Below are 23506 nucleotides of genomic sequence, written 5' to 3'. Positions count from 1 at the left end.
CCTGATTTCACCTAAGAGGGGGTTAGATGTTATAACTAATTAAAATGTAAGTCATTTGTGATCAGATTTAACCAGTGAGGATCTTATACTTGTGATGGTGCAATGGTCACCCATGTTGATGAGGACCAGGTCAAGAATATTTAAGCCCCTTGTGGGGTTGCATCCTATTTGTTCCAGGGCATTAGTGTTCACAAAGTCCAGGAACCTTTGTACGAGCATATTGGTACTTGCATAAGTTTCCTAGTCAATGGAGGGATAGTTAAAATCTCCCGTGACTAGAGTGTTTTGTTGTAATTTGATTGACTCAAGTAGGTCCAAATAAACAGCATGGGTATCTCGGTTCATTGAAGGGGGCCTATAGCTAACGATGACTTGAAGGGGGGGGGGCTCTTACCCACAATTAGTTGAACTTCAGTTAACTCCATGGAATTTTCCTGTCTAATCAGTCTAGAATAGCATTTATCTTTGATGAAGATATATACTGCTCTTATTTGGTTCTAACGTGTTCATTTTACTGTCTCAAAGTGTGGAAGGCATTGCAGCCTTGAAAGACCGGGGTACTCTCTGTGGCCCTGAACCAAGTTTCTGTGACTACACAGATGTCAACATCCTCCAGGGAGAGGAGTGCTTCCAGAGAGTGCAGTTTCTGATTTAAACTCCTAGTATTTAACAGTATAACCTTTAATTTATTTGTGAGTGATATTTACATGTCAGAAAGTTGGTTCTTGAAACCTTGCCTAAAACAGGCTCTATCAGGGAGCAAGTGCTGTAGCCATTAACCAAAAGCCTAGAGGTGACAGGTGAAGACCATATCTGGCACAGCAGAGTGGTCTATTAACCATGTCATCCCAGCCTGACAGGAACTGGATCACCTTATAATGACAACAGAAACTAAGCTAGTTGTTGAAGTCAATCATTTTTATTTATACTGTTGTATCATCCTAGTGAGGGTAGAATACTGCTCAAGGCTAGGGACATACCTGCATAGGATACATATTCATAGATCTCAATCATGTATCTCTTCATATATTCCAGTGAAGTACATCTCAAGTCATTCACACCAACATGAACTATAACAGTCATAATGGTACTTGTTTTGGAAAGACTTGAGTGCATGTGTGATCTGACTGATCCTGGCACCTGATAGATAGCTGACCGTAACCTTCTCCTTGTCCAGCTTTGTGAGTGGGACATCTATATGTCTCACAATAGAGTCACATATAACTAAAAAAATTGGTTTAGATGTGCTTTGCCTTATGGGCTTATTTGGTGAGACACTGGTGCTTGTGTTTTTATGTGTTTTGATGCTGTAGGTGCAGTATTAGGTGTAGCATGTTTTTGTTGGAAGGTCTCTGGTGTTTAAGTAGGTTTCTGGTGAGTACCTCTGTATATGATGATTTACGTGTTGAGTGCATGGTTTGTGTAAGAGGTGTAGTATGTGTGCTAACAACCTGTTCAGTGACACTGTTCTGTGTGCAAGAGAGCAAGGATTCCAGGTTCTTAGTGTAGATGCATCTCTCACAAATTGTACTTGGGTTATTTAGGAGTAGAGGGTTGTCAGTGTACATGAGACAGTTGCTACACTGCTTCAGAATACCCATGTCAATCGGGCTGTTATAAGAAATGGAGGGAAACCGACCATCCATAATACTAGGTTAAATCCTGTTTTCACAGTCAGGAGAGAAAAATGGATGGGTGTGGTATAACTGAGTTCTCTAAACTGGGTCTGTACTACCGGGGTGCTCTATAAAGTGTCTATACTAGTGGGGGGTTTCTAAATGGTATGAGACTGCTGTAGATTTTGTGGTTTGGGGGCTGTTTAAGGGACAAAAGTGCAGCTGAGGTGCTCTCTGAGCAGCTAAGAGCAATTTAAGGACTTCACAGCTGGATCACAGGCAGCTACTAAGGGAAAATGTATCTGGTAAAGTTTTTGCATCTGTAATGTCAATGGTTACCCCCACTGTGTGGTAGTGTGCAATGATGCATGGAGGTGAGCTGCGCATAAACAAATGAATACAGCAGAGCAGTGGCTAGTTACCTAACTCTGTGAAGCTGTGTTAAAACAAGAGCAAACCCGCACAAATGTGGGGCTTATGCAGCATCAGTGAGCAAACTGAATTAAATAATTTAAACAATAAGAAAAGTTCAAAACTGAGCCCTGTGCCAGCAATCTTCAATCAGATGAGTTCTAACTGCACTTTCCTGTCACAAGTGTGCAGGGGAGCCCTCTCTAACAAAATATAGCCTGGCTTAGTGCTCAATTTAACAAACAGAAACAGATTCAGCAGGTCTGAAGCTAGTCTATGCAACAACAGACAAAAGTGCAACAAATCCGCAAGAACAATTTAAAGAAAAATCTGCAATATAGCAAAAATACAGTTTGACAGTAAAAAATACAGTATAAAATTGTACTTATGGTTAGCAGAATGCAACAGATTCCTTGGATTGCACAGATGAATACAACAGAGCAGTGGCTCATTATCTAACTCTGAGGAGCCGTGTTAAAGCAGTGAGCAAACTGAATTAAACAATTTAACCAACAAAAAAGCCCAAAACTGAGCCCTTCTCAGCAACCTTCAGTTAGATGAGTCCTAACTAAACTCTCCTGCCACGGGTGCAAGGGGTCCTTCTCCAACAAAAGATAGCCTGGTTTAGTGCTCAGTCTAACAAACAGAATCAGATTCAGCGGGTCTGAATCTGGCCTATGCTATAGCAGACAAAAAGTGAAACAAATCAGCAATAACAGTTTTAAAAAATCAGCAATATAGCAAAAATACAGTTTAAAAGTCCACAATATAGTATAAAAATTGTACTTATATTTAAAGGAATGCAACAGATTCCTTGGATTGCACAGATCAGCAGGGCACTGGCTGGTTGCCTAACTCTGTAGACCTGAACATGTTATAGTCCACTTTTAAAAGTTAAATGGGTCTGTATGATGAGCACCTTGTAGAATCCTTATCTTGTTTTAAAAAAAGTGATATAAGGGAATATTTTCAGGACGGGGGACTTCAGCAGTTGTATTTATTTTTCTATAGACCTTGGGAGGAATTCAATAAAGCCTACATGGAGTGATTTTCCATGTAGGCATAGTGGCATGGAGCTTACATGGATGTAAGCAGCCGTGCAATCCAGTAATCAGACCTGAGTGGTATGCTTGAGCATGCCAACATGGAAGTCTCCGTGGCATGCAAATCACATCATAAGTAGGTGAACTGCATGCAAATAAGGGTGCAGAGTGATACAACAAGCAAATAGGCAGTCGTGCAGATCACATGTTAGTGTCTGAAGTGTACATGGAAAACTTTGGTATACAAGAAATTAAAAAGTGAACAGGGGCTGTAAAAGCCCAGTTAGAAGGTCAGAAATAGTGTAGTAGACACAGATATGTGCAAAGCTATGCCCTGTGTATCCAAAATGTTACTGGATATAATTTAAAATAATTATTATTTTTTTAATACCCATATTATGTTTGCACAGTGCGCAGCAGTGAGCAAACATGCCATTATCCCAAAAAAAATTTAAAAGTTACAAAAATGAAAAATAAGGAATATGTGACAATAATATATAGGACCCTGCATGGAGTTTGTACAATGGTATATTTCTGTGGTTACTAAGGAGGCAGGCCCTGGAATAGTGTACTATCCAGGTTGTATGCACTGATCAGTATGCAAATGAGCTGGGGTTACTGAATAGCAAAAATGGGTTACCGTGTCTGCATTTAAAATTTGTGTAGCCCCAGAACCATGTTGGTGTCCACAGGAGTGCTAGCTGACATCAAGAGGGGGTGTGTCACTACATGTTTAAGCAGATTGGAGCTGGGCAGTGACCGTTTGTGTGGTATGCCTCTCAACAAAGCAGGGGGCATGTGTCCAGTGCTGCTAAGCTTTGTTTAGCATCAGGGTGCTTGTTTTAGCTGGTTTGAGCATGTTTGCACACCGCGCCTCTGTGCTTAGCAGTGAAGGCAGTTAGAAAAAATCCAGTCATGTATAAATTACTGATAACCCCTGTTCCACTTACACTGGGCTATTCAAATCCCTCAATGATGTACCTGGCAGGTGGAGTGCATCATAGTTAGTCAATCACACAGGCTGCATATGCAGCAGACTACTATAAATTATTCATACCCTACAATCTGATGTTTCCCCCATACTCTGTACCATTGAAGTACAGACTTGGGAATTTTAATTGACAGAATGTTAGGGGATACTGCTGCTCTGCTACATCTGTATGTGCTAGATGCTGAGGTCAGTGCGGATGCTACTGCTGACAACAGTCCTGGACTGAGAAGGAGAAGAGTGTTTAGGCCCAGGGTAACCTTCCAGGAGCTGCATGTTCTGGAGATTGTAGAGTGCTACAGGGTGGACAGAGACATACTTCAAGAATGTATCGAGCTCTGCTGCCTCAACTCAAACCTAGAGCCAATAGAAGGGAACCCATCCCAGTGGAAACAAAGGTATGTGTAGCACTTAGAATACTAGCTACAGGTACTTTTCAAAGACCAACGGGGAACATGATGGAGGTCTTGCAAGCATCAGCATCCAGGGTATTCCACCAGTTCCTGGCTGCCATGCAAACACATGCCAATGAGCACATTTATTTACCCCACACCCCTGAGGAGAGGGCCAACAGTATGCATCTCTTCTACCATGTAGCACACTATTCTGAGGTACTGGGTGCCATAGACTGCACTCATGTACACATTAAAGCACTGCCCGGTGAGGAGCGTAGAGTCTATGTCAACTGCAAGGAGTATCACTCCATCAACTCCCAGGTTGTATGCAATGTCCAGGGCATTATCATGAATGTGTGTGCTGGCAGCCCTGGCAGTTATCATGACTCCCATATCTGGTATGCATCAGAGCTGTACCAGATGTTTGCCAGAGGGGACATCCCATATGGCCATCTACTGGTGGATACTGGCTACGCACTGGAACCGTGGATGATGACATCCATCAGAAATGCAGACACACACCTACTGAAGAACACCATAATGAGGCACACGCACAAACTAGGAACATCATAGAGTGGGTGTTTGGGCTTCTCAAGTCACACTGCCAGTGCCTCAATATATCTGATGGAGCCCTGCAGTACCCTCCAGCCACATGTGCACAGATGTTCACAGTATGTGCCATGCTACACAATATGATCATGCACTGACAACCTAGGGTTCTATGGACTGACACCTTACTCCAACTCACATACATAGTAAAAAGGATGCCAGCCACACCATATATATCAGCAGACCACACAATACCAGGGCTGTCACAAACAACCTGGCTACATGTTCTATTTTCCAAAATATGCAGGGGTCAAAGTGCATGTCTGTCAGTGTGAGGAATTAAACCTTTCCTCCTTGTGGCTGGTGTGGCTCGGTGTGGTCTATATTAGATCATCGAAGTGTTAATACTTCGACTGGTCTAATATCGACTCAAAAACAGTGAATGCTGAAAATAGTGAAGCTGCAGATAACCAAATTTTTTCCTAGGGAAAGAATTTGGTTGTCCGTTTCTGTGGCTTCACTATTTTCAGCACTGTGGTGGAAAGTTACGGGTTGGGTTCAGGTAAGTGTATGATTGTGTGGACATCAGGGTTAGGGCGGGGTATGTGAGTTAGGGTTAGGGCATGGGTGAGGTGAGTGTGTGATAGTGGCAGACTTTAGGGTTAGGGTGGGGTATGTGAGTTAGAGTTAGGGCGCGGGTGAGGTGAGTGTGCAATAGTGATAGACTTTAGGGTTAGGGCGGGGTATGTGAGTTAGGGTTAGGGCACGGGTGAGATGAGTGTGTGATAGTGACAGACTTTAGGGTTAGGGTGGGGTATGTGAGTTAGGGTTAGGGCGCAGGTGAGGTGAGTGTGTGATAGTGATAGACTTTTGGGTTAGGGCGGGGTATGTAAGTTAGGGTTAGGAAACGGGTGAGGTGAATGTGCGATAGTGACTGACCTTAGGGTTAGGGTTTGGGTTAAGGATAGTGGATAGATAGTACTGTATGTACAGTTTAGTGTAGGGTTAGATGTAGGATTTTAAGTGTATGTGTGAGGATTGCAGTTTTTTGGTGTGCTTGTGTTGTGTGTGTGTTTCTCGGAACAGTGAATTTTTTCCCAGGGAAAAAATTCACTGGGCTGAGCTTTTGATGTTTTCAGATTTCATGGCTAGAAGGTCGAGGTTGATGTATTTGATGATGTGCTGTTTCGTTGAACTGATATAGACCCGGCTCGGTGGGCTAAGTAAATTAGCATGGTTGATGGTGTTCATGGTTCAAAGCTGGCTGCACCTACAACTTTTGCATGTGAGGTACTCCTATGGCAGGAGTCCCACAGACTGTCAATTTGCCCCAATCTGTTACTGCAAGAAAGCTGGACAAAGCCAGAGACAATGGAGGAACAGAGGGTCAAACCTACAGACATTATACAAGCTTTGAGTAACCTATAAAATGGCTAGTATAACAGCAGGTTGCAACAGCTCACAGTAGCAGCTTAACTGTGTCAGTACATACAGCAATTCAGTGGGCTCCATTTTGTAGTATATTACCGGAAAACACAAATGTGTGAGGAACAGAGCATATATATGGGGCAGAATGCTAGACATCCTGCTAAAACATGTACAGTGAGAAGTGTGAAGACTGTCATGCTGTGTGTGGTGCTACATCATGTACCCCAGTCACATCATACCTACAACCACTTAGAGCAGGAAATCTAGACAAAAGCATGAACAGTAGTGGGACAAAGGCCCAAATATAAAGAGAAGGATTAACTACTAGCCAGACAAATGTAGAAAGTTCAGAGAATAACAGGTCGTGCAGTAGCATGAGTTTCCTGGTGTGTATGGAGTCAGAAATTCAAATGTCTGTCATCATTTCAGTCAAAAATGATTTGCCAGTGATGTACCAGAAAATCACAATGCTACGTAAAACATACCATACATATGATGCAAAACTCTGTACAGTCTATTACAATATGTACAGTCAATAGGCATGAGTCATATATTACGTTCAGCACACAGCCGGGGAATGCCTTGGACAAAATATCAGGGAGGTGTTGGACTGTTGAATCAGCTGCAGCAGCCAAATGACTGAAGAACACAAAATCCTGGACTGGAATACAGATAGATCTGGCCTGGAATCACCTTGTAAGTACTGACACTCACACTGGGCATGCTAGTACACTTAGCTAACTTGAGCTCATGTCCGATGCCTTATCTGGCTATAGAACTAATATGTGAAAATACATTTTTGCATACAAACAGCTGTGTATATGTATTTGTCTCTCCCAATCCCCCTCACACATGATTACCCTATATATGAGTATGTGGCACACACACACGCATATATATAAATATATATATATATATATATATATATATATATATATATATATATATACAGAGAAAGAGAGTGCTACATTGTGATGTACACCCTACACATATACGTATTTAACACAGTTACATAAGGCACACACACAGCTACACCTACGTTGGCATCCCTGTTTTATATATATACATATATATATATATATATATGTGTGTATATATATATATATATATATATATATATATATATATATATATATATATATATATATATACATACATGGATATATATATATATATATATATATATATATATATATATACATACATGGATATATGTGAGTGGGGATGCATGAATGTGCTTACCTATATGCAGAATGCTGGAGTTATCTGCAGCTACACACACAACAGTTGTCTGATAATAACAGACCAAGGCCACATAATGACATAATCCACCCAACTGCAGAACCACATGCCTGTGGAATGTCATCCTGTAGACAGATGGGTCTATATCAGAAGATCGAAACTCCAAAAGAGTGAACGTTCTTAAATTGAATGCTAATACTCTAAACCACACAATAACAAATGTACGGAACAACGATTATTTTCCCAGGATAAAAAAATCTCTACTCCAAAAAAAAAAAAATCCAGAGACAAAATAAAGTGGGGGCATCACCCCCCCACTTAAATATACTAACTCCGAAATTGCACCACAGTGGTGGAAACAACAAAGTCCAGATAATGGCCTGGCGATTTTTTTTTTCCCCTGGGAAAAAAAATCTCTGTTCAGTATGTTCGCTGTTGTGTGCTTTCAGGTATTAGCATTCAATTAAAGAGCATTTGCTCTTTTAGAGTTTCAGTCTTCTGATATAAATCCTAGACAAACAATGGTGAGCAGGTGGTGTAATGTACAATGGCTTAAACGCAGAACTTGGACAGGACATATTGTTACTGGCCAATTGTCCACCTAGCAATCTGCAACCAGACAGAGATGGTGATACTGGTAACTGTACGCACATAGCAGGAGTATTAGCAGGTACCCCACTGCTAGGGCAGTAGATACAATAGCAGCATAAAGCAGGTTCACTCTGCAGGCCACACATGCTGTGTAATACAAGGCTACTTTGCATAACCCACAAGTACTGTGGCTGCAGCCACCTGTACACCAGATGTAAAAGGTGGCATGTGCAATAAGTATTGCAAGCTGTAGTGTGTAATAGTAGGTAGGTAAGGGTTCTAATCTCACATCAGCCACCTTGAGTGTGTGAGTGTAGATATTTCCCTTATAGCAGTACAAGCATGCCCATCTGGCCTATATCTGTGCAATAGTCAATCATTTTATGGCCCTGTGACTAGCGTCCTCCTCAACATTGGCTTCCCTGTCAACACCTGCTGATGTCATCCACCTTAATAGCACTTGTTGCCAGCCTCAAAGTTGATTAGCTCTGTGGTGCATGCAATAAGTGCTTAGTGCTGTGATGTGTACTAATAGATAGGTAGAGATTGTAATATCAGTAAGGGCAACTCTGCATGTGTGAGTGTACAAATGTATTCTCGTGCAGCAGTGGTCATATGGGTGTGCAATTTGTCATACATTTTCCTGCCCTGTCAGTAGCTGCAGGCCCTAAATAGCCCACATCTACCTAGGCATAAATGCTATTCACCAGCACCTATATTTGTATGTACAGAACACCCAGGTGACACATATCAAAGGTAGCAGGCCTTGTCACAGAGTATGCATGCATAATTATGCTGACTGCCCCCATTGTCCCTGATACACTGTTTTACAGATATGCACCTAGATAATCATGCACATATACAGCCGTACCTTGCTGATGTCATATGTCTGCTGTGGTGCCATGCCATCCTGTACCTCGGTATTGCCACCAAGTCTCCACAGCTTATCCACTCAGACCTTTGGAACAGAAACATACACAGTTCTGTGAGACACCTGTCATTCTGCAACACTACCATCAATCTAACATCATGCAACCAAAGTACACAAAGTTTGATGTGTACTCATGACACATGCCAGCATACAGCACCTGACACGGCATAACACTACTGCACTACAAAACTACATGTAATGTAATATAGTCACCCTGTGCATCAGACACATATTTGCATGTCCCGGCATCGATGGTATGGATGGCAGGGATGTGGCACAGATATCATCACATGGGCAGGGTATGGCATGGGGGTGCCAGAGGCCTAGGCTGTGCCAAGCAGTTGACAGCATGTATGTGAGTCAGGAAGGGGTGCTGGCTAGCTGGGACATGGAGAGGTGCTGTGTGTGTTTGTTGGTGACTTGCACATGACAGTGAAGTATGAGTGTGTGCATGTACACAGTTAAGCCCAGTGCTAACTCTACACATGTGTATGTTGGACAGCTGTGGACCAGCCTTACATGACATAGTGGACAGTTCACCATCTCTGACCATGGACATGGGAACTGGCTCTACCAGGAGTGGCACTGGCACCACCATGCCCAGGGTCAGATGTGGTGCTAGTAGCTGATGATGACTGGTGTCTGATGGGCCCCTGTCCTCCACAGGACCACCCAGGACCACATGCCCATGGCCTGCCATGTCATGGTGTGGACAGCACACTCCCTTCTGCAGCGCTGGAGGTACTGCCACTATGAAAGTGTGAGTGTGCATGGCCACTTGGACTCTCATAAGATGGTGGTTTTGACCTATGCCCATGTGTCTGATGCCTAACTCCAACCAGATGTTCCAGCACAGATAACATACTGTCAAGGACTGACAATGTCTCACCCCACCTTCTGTCCACTACATCAGTGAAATGATCAGGTGTCATCAATGTGGTGGAGGGAGTCATGGATGTCAGACTGTGCTGCGTCCATAATCCTAATCTGTCTGATGTTGCATTCAGAACATGTCTGTGCCTCCATGATGGACCAAAACATGCACTGAGTGACCCATGATGTGACACCTGTGACAGGTGGTGGATAGGCAGCAGTATTCCTTTGAAAACCCATGTCAATCTGCCTGTTTCTGACCTCACCAGCCAGTGTCTACACTCACTGATGCCATAGTTGCCACACTCTCCTGTTCGATGTTGCAACACTCTGACTGTCCGATATCTGTGGCCTCAGGGGACTGGGTATGTGTGGTCATACTGACTGTGTGTGGGAAGAATGGGGGAGGAAGTGGGATGTCAACTCATGGGACAGATTCAGCCCCCAACAACCTCTTCTGTGCCTCAATATGGCCAACATCATCATCAGAGTCCAATGAGACACTGACATCAGGTTGTGAGGGGGACACACTCCAACCCCCATGTTCACCTGAGAGGAGGAAGACAAAATAAGTATACTACTACTTGCACTATTATGTATGGTAATCCACACACACACACACACACGCACACACATGCAGGTGAGGAGCCAAAACTGCATTACACATACTGCATCTTATTTCTGATCCCATGCACAACACAGAAACAGACTACAACATACACAGACAATACAGGCCCTTTATAACATGCACTGCAGCTACATCTGGTTAATGCTGCCAGAAATATACACCTGTGAGATAAGCAATATGTCAGTGTATCTGATAGACCTACACCTAAAACACAGTGTACCCATCTTGAACATACTATGCCAGTTATAGTATCACTGCCTCAGGTATATACCATCTCCATATAGTGTGTGAAAAGGCATCTCTAAGTGATTGCCTCCTGTATAAAAGACTGCATAGAACTTCTCAACAATAAGAGCAAATGTGTTACTGCTCCTGCAAATACACAACTGTGATTACCTATTCAATGCACTTCAGATAACCCCTCCAAAATAGAACATACAAGTATTGTAATCTGGCTAAGTATAACAGTTGTGCCTAGGCCAAAATGGCAGCCCTTAACATTCTTAGGGTATACATGATCCGTAAGACAACAGTATCACACTTACCAAGTACAGGACCTTGGACTCCAGCCACACCTGATGCACCTATGGAAATGTGAGGGAGAGGTATTGTCAGCAACACCAAATGTGGCATTGTTACCGGGTAATATGTGCATATATCAATATGTACAGTAGCTAATGGGATATATATGTTTAATATTTTTAATATTTTTAATTTTTTTATATATATTTTTAATATTTTTAATATATTTTTAATATTTTTTTAAAAAATATTTAAGTAATTATTTATGTATGAATTAAATGTGGTTTTTAGAATTCATATTTATAGCATTTCATTGCATTAATGTCATGAGTTTTTAAGATGTTTTTTAGGCTTTTAACATGGGATTAAACATGTGTATTTATTTATTTATTTAATATTTATGAAGTATGAGTTAGGCTGATTTGCACATTTGAATTGTTTTTGGGGTTTTTATTGGTTAAAGTTTAATGAGCCTGGATATTTAAATGAGTAATTAAACATCAATGGTTGTCTGATGAAGTCCATTTTATGGATGAAAACGCATGAGAAGTGTTTGTGATTTTAAAATGCGTTTACGTGTTTATTTTTCTGTGTGATATTAAAAGCTTGGAAGTTTTTAAGCAGCATCGAGTGTTCCTTTGGGCTACTGCACTACGGAGAGCTAATGGGATACTGCCTACATTGCTGACATTCTGAGTATGTGTGCATAACTGTGCAATAAAACCAACCACCCCAGTGCAGATAGATCTGACACCCATGTGCTGGCATGCAGAGGCTGCCACAATGACTGATACAGTATTAGTGATGAACACAGGAAGCCTACCTGGATGCTCTACCTCCACGATGTATGGGGTGATGCATGGTTGGGAGCCAGTGGTCGATCCCAGGTTCACCAGGAATTCCTCTGTGACCGAGAGTGGTTGTTTTGCTGCAGGCCCTCAATAATGGCAGGCCTTTGCAGTCCAGCATTGACCATATCTGTTGCTCAGTGTCAGACCTGCTCATAGGTTTTGTCCTGTAGCCCTATTTGGTTGACTACTGTGACAAGGTTAGCCCACAGTGCTGCATGTTGTTCACAATGCTGGTGACTTCTGGACAGCAGAATGTTATGATGCAATCTGAGGCCATCCAGGATAACATTGTCTTCAGCATCTGAAAATGGTGGATGCCTCCTTCGATACATCCTTCCTGAAAGAGAACAAGAAGGAAACACACCACAGGACCAGCTACATGGATATCCACTATGTACAGACCCTGCACAACCAAAATAGCCTGTACTATCCACTGCTACGTCCCACATCATATCCCACTATCTATCAACACACTATGTATGTGGCTATCACCAACATAGTAGCAATACCGATTATGTCCCTGTGTTCCATGACAGAGTGTGCTGTATGTCTCCACACCCATCAATGCCATCTTCTGTGGTGTGCCTCCTACTGGCAAAGTCCCACTACTATGTCATACAGCCACTGTCAGACAAATACGTGTGTGTTATTACAAGTATATGGGGACAGTCTGGCTACACCAGAGTGCCACAATGATAGACAGCAATGCAAACCTGTTGTATTCTATCTTCCCTGTAGGTGTCATACCTCTCCAGTACACAGATGTTTGCAGAATGTGCACATGTGCCTGATATACGTGGTCCTGTTGGCACAGACATGTAGATGTCTGTCAAAGGGTTGGCCAGTAATTGATGGTTTTGTCAGAATATTGGGAATCTGGCTGTCAAATGGTAGAACCCTCAGAAAAAGCTTATGCTACAGTAATATATGTTACTCTATTCATACTCTTACTTTCTATGATCAGTATGTACACTCTGTCACTGAGTTTGGGCCTGTCCCCCCCCCCCCCAATAATGGCTATGACCTTAATTCCTGCTGTAGGGGATTGCTAGTTATGTTAACCATAGCTCTCAAGTGATGAGATACAAATGTTGACAAAACATTGACCTAGCCAGAGTATATCAGAGACAGTCATGGACACCTTTACAATGTTTGAACTATTCCCGTGTGACAGTCACAGACTGAGAGGAGCTGAATGATAGTACATCATGTGATGCTTTGTCCACCCTTACTTACTGTCAATATGTTTAACTCACAATCCAGTAGCTGTCATACAGGAGACAGCCATTGTAGGAGGGAGTAAGAGAGCCAGAGCAGTGATTTCATTCACAGCAGCATAGTTGAGAGGCACGCCTGCAGCTTTTGAACAGTAGTGTATCACCAACATGTCATTCCCAGAAATGTACTACAGGCCTACTGTTATAATCCCTATTCCCTATAACTGCATCCTCCCCGCTGCATCCCATTATATGGGGATTTGTATGACATACCTGGTAGAGTGATCCTTTTGTGAACAAATCCTCAAGAAATAAGCTTGCAAATCATACTCTGTCTTGGTAAAGCAAAATACAGACCTGTTTCTCATAGGCAGTTGCTTGCCTTTTGCAGGTCATGCTCATTAACAGGTTATTGCCTGTACACCAATCCATGGCTCTGACTTGCTAATTGCATCCAACACATCTGGGTTGCACTTTCATTAGCCAATGGCATGGCACCACAGTGCAATATTTAAGGCCTTCGTGTAGGCCTTGACCCCTTTCTTAGTCTTTGAGATGGACATTAGTGAGGTGTGGAGACTTCAGCATTGCAGAGGGTAGGTACAGATACTGTCCACTGTTGAGATTTATCAGGTATGTCCACAGTTTTGGATGCTATGTTTGGCCATTGTCAAATGACATTGTGATCATTTGGCAGTTCAGTGTTAAACATTGTAGGTTGAGGTCAGTAAGGGGAAAGAGACATGTGAGTGTCAGATGTCATGCCTGTCAGAATATGCATGCTGCTGCAGTAGCTACTAGTCTATCAGCTCACTATGTTTGTAGGGACAAACTGAAACATCCCCCTGTCTCTCAACCTTTGCCCCCCCTCCTTTATGTATGGGTGTTGTCTGAATCCCTTGTTTTATGGGGTTGTGAGGTATGGTAGGTCTGTAGCAGGTAGCTTAATATACAGCTGCATATGTTGCAGGCTGCAGCTGTTGCTACAGCCTAGGACACATAGGGGGGAGTATGAGCACTTTGTAGAACAGCAAGCTGTATGTGTCACTGAGGGAGAAGTGTCAGCACTGTTGTTACAGCAGAGACAGAGTGAGGGCACCCATAATAGTCCAGTCAAGGCATGTGCTTAAGGTACATCTGTTATGTAACAGTGCCAATCAGAGAGTAGTAGGTGACATATAGTTAGGTTATACGAATATGCACAGTGGATCCCTACCTACAGGCCTTTGACTTACAAACATGGGTAGCAGTTAATTCAGTAGCAGCAAACTGTTTTGGTTAAAATTGCATGACTCAGTCATTATTTGCTGTAGTCACAAGAATGTAATCAAAGTGCAACACACTGGATTTGAACCCAGGACTGTGGGTGGCAAAATGAACTGTATATAAGCCAGTAGCAAGTAGCCTGAGCTACTGCATACAAAGCATTTAACAGACTGTGCTACTGAGTCAGTACTGCAGCAGGTCGATTTGCAAGATATATGTGCATGCATACAGTCTGTGACACAAGATTTGCATTAGCGTGTGTTTTCTGAAGGGTGTGAGGTGTGACACTCAAATGTCTGTCATGATTTTTTAACCTCAATTTTTAATGACTTGCCAGTACTTTACAACAAACATATGTTTTTGTGAAAATCGTGCCAAAACTAGGGGCAAAACTCTGGATATTCTGTAACAGTCTGTACAGTTGACAGATACACCTGCTATCCCAGGCCTCACGTACATCCATTATTATTTATTTGGCTGGTACTAAAGTAGTGTCTGCATCACAGTTGCAAGTACGTTCCCATTTTTCCCATTATATGCACTTGCACTGCGTCAGTGGCAATCAGTATATGTTGCTGGAAACACCTGTTTTATTTTAGAGCTGAGTGGACTAATGCACTCTGTAGTTGACAGGAGGCCCAGGTTCAAGACATGGCAGGAGAGATTATTTTATTGCTGTGCCTAACACTCTGAGAAACACACAAGATGATTAAGACACTTTTAAGCAGTTTTTAGCAGGCTTGCATGGGTTTGTGCAGCACTTAGCTTCACACAAACCCACACTAAAAATAAAAAAAAAAAAAAAGGGGTGATAGGAGAGTGGTGAAATGGGGGCAACCAGGGAAAAAACATACTGACAGGCAGATAGGGATGTGCAGAATGGGTGTAGGAAAGGGCCATAGCTCTCCTTTTTATTGTACAGCAACACCTGTGCATTTTGACAGATTTTGTACATAAATTTGAACACTCAAACCCCAGAGAGAGGGTTGAGGACAAGAGAAATGTGTCATCAAGCCAATCAGATATAATTAGTTGCATCCAGTGGGCATGTGTGTAAAATGTATGGGGCGATATTTATTTATTTTTTGTGGGATAGGTGCCTTTTTTTTTTTTAGGGGAAAGTGGAATGTTGGGGAAGGGATATATGTATGTGTGGGGAGGTAAGTTGGGTAGGAGAGTTCACATTTGCAGACAGACAAGACAGCATACATGTGTGACACATGAGGGAAGTAAACAACATGGATGGGGAGGGTGTTGTGGAATAAGGGGTGCGTGTGCCTCCAGGCAGCAGCAGCATGACTGAGATCCTCACCCATGGGCAGGCAACACTGCTCCTTCACTGCCCTCAAGGTGGCTGCGCTGGAGGCTAGGCAACAGGGCCCTCAGGCTCTACCAGGTTGTCCAGTCTGCCCTCAATCCAGAGCAGGCATTGTTTATAACTCCTATGCACAATCCTGCACACTGTTGCTGGTAGTTGATCCTGGGTGACATCCCCCTCTGCCCCCACTCCCAGGGGGGACATGCCCCATCCCCTGAGGCAGTTCCACCTGAAGGTGGTGCATGGTCAGCAGAGGGGGCATCAATGGCTTGTATCCCAGATGAACTGGTACCCAGTGCCATGGCCAGCTAAGGTAGGGTAGGTGGATCACCAGGAACCGGCCTACCCAGATGTGCTGTGGGTAAGGAGGTAGAGCAAGAAACATAGGTGAGTTATGAACAAAACCATTGTTAGTAATAACAGCATGCCAGAACATTGTAAATAACCCCATTACAGTTAAATGCATATTATGTGAAACACAACAATAAATAACAGAACAGTCAGTATATTAACAGCATGCCAGTAACAGTTACGGCAACAGAATAGGTAATTCAACAATATGTGTTAATATGCAACCATAGTAATATATAACATTAATAAAACACATGCCCCAAAATAAAGTGTATGGAACAACATATGTTAATAGTAAACCATAACCAATATATAACAATAATTAATATATGAAGATGAGGGGTGGGGAGAGAGAAAGAGAGAAATACAGTCCGTTGATACCATCATGGGCTATTTAGTTGACAACAGTAATGCTAGCTACTCTACAGGTCTGTCCTTTATTTATGTGTAAATGTGCCCTATAGCTGCTGTAGCACATACATATCTCTCAGGCTATCCACATGCGACAATATGGGTCAAGCAGTAACACCAGCAGGTACAGAACTACAAAGAACCCTTGCACATCAAGTGGACCTATATAACTACCAAGGAGTACTGTGGGCTAATGTACTAGTAATTTGATATTAACATATAATCGTGCCGATGATACATCTGTAACAGAGGGATTACACAACCCCAATTACATTCTGTGACAACGTAACACTTGAGAGACATTCATGTGTACAGTACAGAGACTACACAATTATCATGCCGTGTTTGACAGCCATGGATATTGCACCTAATAGCATTGACTGCAGGAGACATATGCATCACATGTAGTAAATGACTGCATCAACCTTTACAAGACACTCCAGGAATGCAGCCAAACCTTTATTACATATTTTAATTGCTTTTATCTTATTATAGTTTGTTATTATTGAACCTATTTCCTTTACTGTTTGGATAAATAGCACATTCGTGAGAATGATTTTAACAGTGTGTGACATCTGAACAAACAATTATTTACACATACTATGAGCTATCTCACCCTTTTACCTGTGTCCCTGTGGAGATAATGATATCTTTTAATATACATTTTATTTATTTTATTTTATTATAGTTTGTTGTTATTGAACCTGTCTCCTTTATTGTTTGGATAAGTAGCACATTTGTGAGAAAGACTTCAACAGTCTGTGATGTCTGAGCAAACAATTATTTACGCATACTATGGGCTACCTCAGCAATTTGCCAGTAATCCCTGTAGAGAGAATATCTGTCATCATAAGATATCTAATTCAGTAATAGTTATTAATACATGGAACTGGATTTGAACCCTGGTCTGTGTCTAGCAAAATGTACTTTGTATACAACATTTAACAAACTTAGCTAAAGAGTCACTGCTGATACCTAACTGACTGATTTTGTCCTAGAGCTAACCTGTAAACAAAATATGACCTGTTACTAATACTACAATGCTATAATGCAGTGAGTGACAACTGGACACAGCTGCATGAAATGTATGCATTGCAGAGAGACTAGGTAACCTATACATTACTAAATAAACTGCAGGTGTACACAATATATTGTTACTGAATTGAAATATCAGCTCTCATTCCAAAAGTATTGCACAACATTTTAATACAGATACCTTCATGTATTTACTGGCACACTTTTGAGTTTTTATTGACCAACAGTTAATGTAATGCAGGTATTACAATACTGTTGCAATATTACAGTTATTGTGATAGAAACTTTATTTCATTTACTTAATCAAGGTTAATGTAGTACATTTGGTAGTAGTTACTTATTGTATTCCAGGTTTATGACCTCATTCATTACAATGCAATCAGAACTGTTTATATACCTAATGGCAGTTGATGCTTTACTCTTTCTTGCTTATATGACTATAGATTGGATGATACATTTGTACTCACCACACTCACAGCACAACCTGGCCAGGCACCCTCCATGCACCTTGATGTTGCGAGCTCTCACCTCTGCAGCTGTTGCAGAAAAGCACACCATTATGCATACCAGTTTAGCAGACATTCAAGGTTAAATATTGGTGAAACACAGATAAATATACTTACATACTTGTGGAACATTGCCTGCCTGGAATTTGTGGACCCATGTGTCCAAGAGAGCCCCCTTCCCTCTTTTCAGGTTGTTGTTCATAGGTTCATAGGTAGGTACTAGGCATTCAGCCCAAGGGCCTAAGTAAGCCTAGCCAAAAAGGTTCCCTGGCTTATGCCACCCAAGAAAGTTAATTTCCTGTGCCCCTGTCGAGCAGAGTCACAGAAGTGATCCCCGGTGTGTATTTCCTATTTCCCATCCACTCATCAAGATTTTTCTTGAAGAGTGCCAATGATGAACTTTGCTTAACATAGATGAGTAGCTTGTTCCAGAGTATAGAAAGTCTCTGGGACAGGAATCTATCCCTCCAGCATATCCTGTTTATTGTGGTAACAAGGTTTAGCTCCCTAGAGTGTGTAGCTTGGAAGGATTGGGATTTCTTTTGGTGTAGCATGTCCAACAGCTCTGGGTTTAACATAGCTTTATATGTTAGGCAGAGATCTCCTCGGAGTAGGTGATATGCTACATGGTAACCTTTCCAGCTGCTACAGGTGTCTTGTGAAGTACATTCCAAAAGGGGCATTGTACTCTATAATGGATCAAATGAGTGCCAAGTAGAGGGAAACAATGACCTCTTTTTTCCTGAATGAGAACGTTTTTGTGATTAGGTGTGCCACATAGAAGAATTTCCTGACTATTGTGGCAATATGATTATCAAAGGAGAGACTACTGTCCAACTGGGTCCCAAGGTTTCTTATCTCACATTTGGCATTAAGCTGACTGCTGTTTATGTGGTAGTTCATGGGTACAGAGTTTTTACCAAAGGGGATGACAATGCACTTTTTTGGCATTGAGCTTGAGACCATAGCTCTGACACCAGGTATCTGTCTCAGTGAGGCCCTTCTGTAGGATGTCCACATCATTTAGGGACTTGACTATAGCTCCTAGTTTGCAGTCATCTGTGAACTCCATTAGCTAGAGGCCTTCTGTGTTAGCCTGTACTTCAGAGAAGTAGATACCAAACAGGAGAGGTCCCAAGACTGAACCCTGTGGTACTCCAATTGTCACTGGTTTGAAGTCAGATTTGGAGTCTGCAACATTTACAGTGTGGGTTCTGTCAGTGAGCCAGTTGGCAACCCATCTTGTGATGTAGGGATTTATACCTAGTTTAGTGAGTTTAGCTATAATTCTGATGAAGTCTTGATGTGATAGATGAAAGCACGCTCAATCCCATTGTGCTTGTTTTGTTGTTTTGGTGTTCCATTAAATTTATTGTTTTATATAAATTTACTTGTGGCTTACACTTTTGGGTCACGACACGTACTGAGGTTGTACTGGAGGAGACCCTTCATGGTAGATGCAAGCGGAGGTGTTTATGTTTTAGTTTTATTCTTTTGACGTGGAGAGGAGGTGAACTTAGTTTAGCTATAATTCCAGAATGGGGGATGGTGTCAAAAGCCTTGGCGAAGTTCAAGATAGGCTGTGTGAACCACCTTACCCTCATCTATGGCATATGTGACTGCCTCAAAGAAGTCAATCAGGTTCAGGAGGCCTGATCTGCCTTTCACAAACCCGAACTGGGAGGGGTCCAGAGTTTGGAGGCTACCAATGTCTTTGTTTATGAGTTCCATGATGATATGTTCCATGGCCTAGCAGACCAGGCTCATCAGGCTAATAGAGAAATAGTTCCAGGGATCAGTAGTGCCTCCCCTTTTGTGGAGTGGGATAACTGTTGCTGTGCACCATTCAGTGGGCACAAAGCCTGACGTGAGACTATGATTGAACATGGTGCTTAGGTGGGGAGCCAGTTCATTCTGAAGTTCATGTAGAATGCAGCCTGGGATGTTGTCCAGTCCCATGGATGCTGTGTCTTTGGTTTTATAGAGTGCAGCTTTTACCTGCATAGATGTGATTACAGGGACTCTGCATTCTTGCTGTATAGATATGGGCCCTTTAGGGGGTGAGAGGGGGGTAAAGTTAGCACTGAACTTATCTGCCATGATGTTGGCAATAGCAGTTGGTTCTGTAATTTTCGTGCCACTGTGCTGTAACTCAGAGCAGATCTGGGTGTTGCCATTGAGATTCTTGAAATAGCTTTAGAATGCTTTGTGGTTGCCCTGAGAATCAGTGGTGATTTTTGTTTTTGTAGCTAGCTTTGGAGGATCTTATAAGGGAGCTCAACTTCTTACTGAAGCTGACCAGGGAGCTCCTCCACTCATGGGATTTTGCTCTCTTTTGCAGCAGTTTCTTCTTTCTGTTGTAGAGTTTGTTTATGGCAGGGGACCATCAGATTGGCTTCCTTTATTTGGAGGATAGCGTCTTGGTTCTGTTAGGGATAGCATGATCCATGCACCCATATAGGTGCTTATAGAGTGCATTTGTGTAGGATTCAGCAGTAGAAACTGTATTGTCCATCTGCATGGGTGTCATGAAATTCACCACTTCTGTCTTAAGAAGCATGAAGTTGGTTTTGTAGAAATTTTTTACCGTGGTTTCCTTGATGGTGGGTGAAGGCGGGATGTGGATTTCTAGCGTGATTAGCTTATGGTCAGAACTGACCAACGAGGAGTTGACTTCAGGTGTGAAACACTGGTCACTCATGTTGTGGTGGTGACAAACCTGTTCAACTGTGTGGGGGATACCAGTTGGACTGGTGAGATCCCTTACCAGCTGGTCCCAGGCCTCCATTTTACACTCCTAGCCCTAGTAACTACCCTGCATGAGCCGCTCTACATGTTTTTTCACAAGGAGTCTAACCATGTCCCTGGACTCCTCAATGCCCCACTACTACGCCTGAAAATTTGAACCCTCTCCAGCACCTGCCATAGTATCCTCATAGGTTGAACTCCAATGGATTCTGCAGTATTCCCACCTATTGCACCTAATATACCCCGTTTTCCCACCCTTTAATGCCATTGGGCAATTTTTAAAAATATGGCATGTCATTTAGCACTGCACAAACCAGCTGAGCTCAGCTTAGCAGTGCTTAAACTGGCAATGCTTAGCAGTGCTTGGCACCGCTTAGCAGTGCGCCAATCAACTACACTAAGTAGAGTTCACATTGCCAAGCAGTGCTAAAATGGATATTGTTTAACCAGTGCTTGGCATGGCTTAACAGAGCTTAGCAGAAATTAGATAAGTGCAGCACATCAGGATTTAAAAATAATTGGCATAATTTGTATTTGAAAAATAAACGTTTCATAACCCTTCTATGTACTCAAACCCTGCACCAACTGCACATAAGGCTGTCACTCTAACCATTTGGCAATGTGAATGTGTAGAATGCTGCTATACATATATCTCTCAACTACATTTAAGCACTTCTGAGCACCATGTCATGCCTCACAAACCTGCTAAGCTTTCTTAAATGTAACCTTTGCATTGATAATTAAATGTATCCAGTTTCTATTTTTAGATGTCTGGCACATGTCAATTGCTGCATGCTGTGCCACACCTCACAAACATAAATAAATAAATTTATTACATGTGCATACACTGATATGCTGCACTTTGATAGTGCAGGGGGTGTGTTACTCATCTACAGACACAGTAAAGTGCTCCCTACACTGATTCAATAACTGTGTTACACATCTTTCTCTCAGTAACGCTTCTTCATTAATATGCATGGTGTGCTACCGAGAGGGAACCACGTACACGGTCCTGGTACCTTCCATGTAGGTCGTACACTATGCCTACACAGTTTTTATTAAATCTGGGGGCATATCTAATATTTTAACTGAATCATACAGTAGTATTTTATATAGTTCTTGTATAAGGCCATCTAAGCCCTGGGACTTATTACTTTATAACTTTTTTATTTGATTTTTTTATTTCTGTTGCAGTGAATGGTCTATCATTTTTTATTTGTTCATGTTCTTATTTTATTATTTATATTTTCATTTCAAAAGGTTTCAACTATATCATCCTTATCTAGGTTATATATAATATTATTAATATTTCCATAAAATAATAATTCCGTCAAGAATACCTTTAATATTTAATATCTGTTAAACTTTCTTTTTTATTATTTGTATGTGTTATAATTTCTTGGATATGATTTAGTTTATTCATTTTCTTTGATCTAAGAGCAAGTTTATGCAGGCTTAAAGGGTTTTCTGAATATGCTTGAAGTTTAAGTTTTTCCAGGTTAAGTTTAAGTTTTTATGATTTATAATTTCTTTATTTAAGCTTTTAAGTTCAGACTGATAATGTCATTTGGTTTTAGATTTAACTTTAGTGTATCTATTTTGGCCTTAGTGCATTCAATTCTTTGTCCCAGTCTCTTATTTTACTAATATACCAGCTTGTAACTCTTTCATTTAAGTAAGGCTTTAGTGAATCCCACAGGACAATGTCAGATACTTCACCATTCATTTTTATTTCTAGGAAATGTTTGATCTCTTTACATACCAATCTTAAATCATTTTGTCAGTTTTTAAAATAATATTAAAGATTATAGTATTATGGTCTGATAATGGACATGAAACTATTGAAACTACTCTGGTATTTCATAACAGATTGTTTGAGACAAAAATGGTATCAATATTTGTTTGTGTTCCATATCTATATGAATAATAGGTAAATTGAAGTGAGTTTGTTTTCCTTGGCTCGTATATATCCTTTAAATTCATTGGATTTACAAAATGTGTTAAGTGTTTGGCTGAAGATGTGATTCTCGGCTTTCTATCTGCAGTGGAATCTTTGTCTGATAAAATACAATTAAAATCTCCACCCATTATGACTTCATTATTCATGTAGTAGGCTATAGTGTCTAAGTATTTTTTTTCCATCTTAAGCTCCACCTCCTGGAATTTAATAAGAGTTCACCAATGTATATAGTTTTCAGTTCCACTCAATTATAACAATGCTTAAAATACAATTTTTATCAGCATAGGTATCATTTACTTTAGGCATCACTGGTGAGTTCTTCCTTAAAATGAGGGTGCCTCTTCTTTTAACTTGAAAGTCAGAACCTGCTAAAACCAAATAATGATTTAATGAATGTTTATTTAAATCTTTATTAAGTAAAATTGTTTCCTGTAGAAATACTATTTGAGCTTTATGTAATTGCAAGTATTTAACAGACTTCTCCAATTTACTGGATTATTCAATCCATTAATATTAATAGATATGGATTTAAACTCAGACATGTATATAAGAGAGAAAAACACAGATATAATAAAAATCACATTTATGTACAGAACATATAATATATTTTATATATAACAATATGA

Source organism: Protopterus annectens, chromosome 4.part0, assembly GCF_019279795.1.
Source record: "Protopterus annectens isolate FY-2018-M chromosome 4.part0, PAN1.0, whole genome shotgun sequence".
NCBI classification, from domain to species: domain Eukaryota; kingdom Metazoa; phylum Chordata; order Ceratodontiformes; family Protopteridae; genus Protopterus; species Protopterus annectens.
Note: the sequence above shows the minus strand (reverse complement) of the source record.